The sequence below is a fragment of the Erpetoichthys calabaricus genome, chromosome 16 (genome assembly GCF_900747795.2).
Source record: "Erpetoichthys calabaricus chromosome 16, fErpCal1.3, whole genome shotgun sequence".
In the NCBI taxonomy this organism is placed as follows: domain Eukaryota; kingdom Metazoa; phylum Chordata; class Cladistia; order Polypteriformes; family Polypteridae; genus Erpetoichthys; species Erpetoichthys calabaricus.
In genome coordinates this window covers 58,642,928-58,645,977 of record NC_041409.2, presented here as the reverse complement: position 1 = coordinate 58,645,977, position 3,050 = coordinate 58,642,928, and positions in this window count along the sequence as shown.

The window sequence follows — 3,050 nt, the reverse complement described above, 5'->3', positions numbered from 1 at the left end:
CTGCAGCGGTCCGTCATGGTGAAAAGAGAGCGGAGCCAAAAGGCGAGGCTGTCGATTTACCAGTCGATCTACGTTCCCACCCTCACATATGGCCACGAGCTTTGGGTAGAGACCGAAAGAGCAGGATCGAGGATACAAGCAGCCGAAATGAGTTTTCTCCGCAGGGTGGCTGGACCTTCCCTTGGAGATAGGGTGAGGAGTTCAGTTATCCGGGAGAGACTCGGAGTAATGTCGCTGCTCCTCCACATTGAGAGGAGTCAGTTGAGGTGGTTCGGGCATCTGGTTAGGATGCCCCCTGGATGCCTCCGTGAGGGGGTGGGGGGTTCCGGGCATGCCCCATTGGAAGAAGGCCATGGGGCAGACCCAGGACACGCTGGAGGGATTATATCTCCCGGCTGGCCTTGGAACGCCTCGGGGTCCTCCCAGTGGAGCTGGAAGAGGAGGCTGGGGAGAGGGAGGTCTGGGCTTCCCTGCTTAGGCTGCTGCCCCCGCGACCCGACCTTGGATAAGCAGTGGATAATGGATGGATATGTTGGAGCAAACACTTTTTGGATACCGGGACTCCGCTAGAAACCCCATTCCTCTGACCCAACACCCTTCATAAACACCCCCACACCGACTGGATTTTCAATTTGTGTTGCTCCGAGCCCTTAGAAGACATCCCTCAAATGTTCTCCAAAATGATTAAAACTGAGTTTCAACCCACTTTAATCAAGTATTCAGTGTTTTCGTTTTTAAAATCACCTGATGCACTATGAAGACATAAAAGAGCAGGGCTAACTGGCAGAGCTTGCGAGTAAAGGCCGAATTAAGTCATTTGTCATTTCATGGACTCTGTACATGATTGAGGACTATCTACTTATTCCTGTTGGTGAAGCCAAGATCACACACAGGGCCTTCGATTCGGTAGTATGTAAATTTTGAAAGTGAAGAAATGAATAGTTTTTCCAGATTGCAGCCAACATGTCTCATCATGTCTCAGTAAAGGGCACCATCAAACGAACGACAATGACAAACACTATGTTACCTGGAAGAGGACGCATAATCAGGAAGACATTAAAGGGAGGCAGAAAAAAATCCGCCTAAGAACTGCAGATGTTGATTACACCTTAAAGTCACCATGTCTTCAAATTAAATTGCAAGATCATGCTGACAGTGAAGTTAGAAGTGCAGCTGCCAACGCTTCATTTTAACACGTGACAGGCAACATGTTCAAACCCAGTTCACATTTGTGTGCCTCAAGGAATACGTAGCAAAGGTGGGTACATTTGAAATATAAAGCTTTATGAAATGTTCACATTACTAATGTGTAACCATAAAAAATGAAAGTCAGTGTTAGACTTTATGGGTTACCCTCGTTAAAAAAATAACCAAAAAAATCTTTGCTAGCTTGATTTTAGAAGTTGTTTTCACACTACGAATACAGGCACATTGTTCATTATATCATTAAGTGTTTTTTTTATAGGATTAAACTTTGTAACTTTTTCAATGCACTGCTTATAGCTATTCAGCCATAATTAAACAACAAAAGCAGAAATGAAAACAAGAGAAGGGTAATACTCCTTAAGATCTGCCAAACTTACACTTATTTTCTTCAATTTGTGGCACTTGTCTGTTCTCTTTTTGTACAAATTTTTATGCAGTTAAGCTAATTAACAAGGGTGAGCATTTTTAAATTCTCACAATAAGGTAATCGGTCTTTGAATTTTAAAACACAAATTAGGCTGAAACCTGTTTATTAGAAAACAAATCTGACATCTAGTGCCAATATATCGATCAGCTTAGCAAGGTTAATGAACTTACTGTTTTATTAGAAAATGTCAGCATATTCCAAAAAAAAACATTCTTTTTGGTTCGGATATCCTACTGAATCATATTTTCTCTAGTGAAGAGAAATTGGGCTGAAGTAGCATGGAAAACATTCAGATTTTTAGTGTCACATGCCATTTTGAATTTTTAGATTGTGAAATTGTATTAAGAATGAAACAGAACTGAAATGTGTACATGTGAAATGTGTCCTACCACTTTTGTATCTACTGAAATACAGGGAAATATAAACGTAATACTAAATCATTGCAGTATAAAAAAAAAAATCACCAAAATAGCATGACACATGCAGTCCACTCCTTCTGCAATGCTCACGATGAGAATGCTTCTCTCGTTCTTTGTAAAATAAGGTCCTAGCTTGGGGTATTTGCTGCAGAGCAAATAGACAGTTTGAAGTTTTGCTGCATGGCAGTGTTCCACTTGCCCTATTGAAGGTTAGCACAAAATTCAATCCTGAGCAGCTCGGAACCCTACAATACTCACACTACATCATAATTATAAGCAGTAATATAATTAAATGATTTACCAACAATTCAGTGAATCAGAAAGTACCATATTTTCAGATACTTGGATGACAAAAATGAGCTCTTTCTGCTTCTGGATTGTTGTGAAATGTTCACTTCTTTTGTAATCACTTATTTTTTCCATGTGAGCTAGATCTAATGCTTGAGTGCACACACTCATTAAAGGACAGTATTTGCTGATTATAAGAAAGAAATTTAAGCAAATGGATTAAATGAAATGCAAGTGTCATATCAGACTAAACATGAACTCTTCATCCACTAAAAAGGTGGTAGGGTGGTAACTCAAACCCACCATGAAATGTTGCAGAATACAAGTAATGCTGTTAGAATACATTGTTGCTACTGGCTCTGGGCTTCTTGTTAAGATCACATTCTTGTTTACCCTCAACAGAAAGCTTTTAAACTGGTTGCAAAAGGGACACTCCGGAATAACAACGATCTTAAACACATCTCAAAATCAACAAAGAAGTGAAAGATTGGATTTTGCAATATACTCCACTTTTGCTGAAGTTAAATCCGAGTGAAAACCCTGTGTGCTGAATAAAAGGGCCTATAAGCACAGGCCCAAGGGTATCTAGAAAACAAAACCCCTTTCTTCATACAATACTGGTCCAAGATTTTGGCAAACATCTTTTCAAAAGGTTGCATAAATAAAAAGAAAAGGGGGACCCAATGAAAAAATTAGTATTAATTTACATA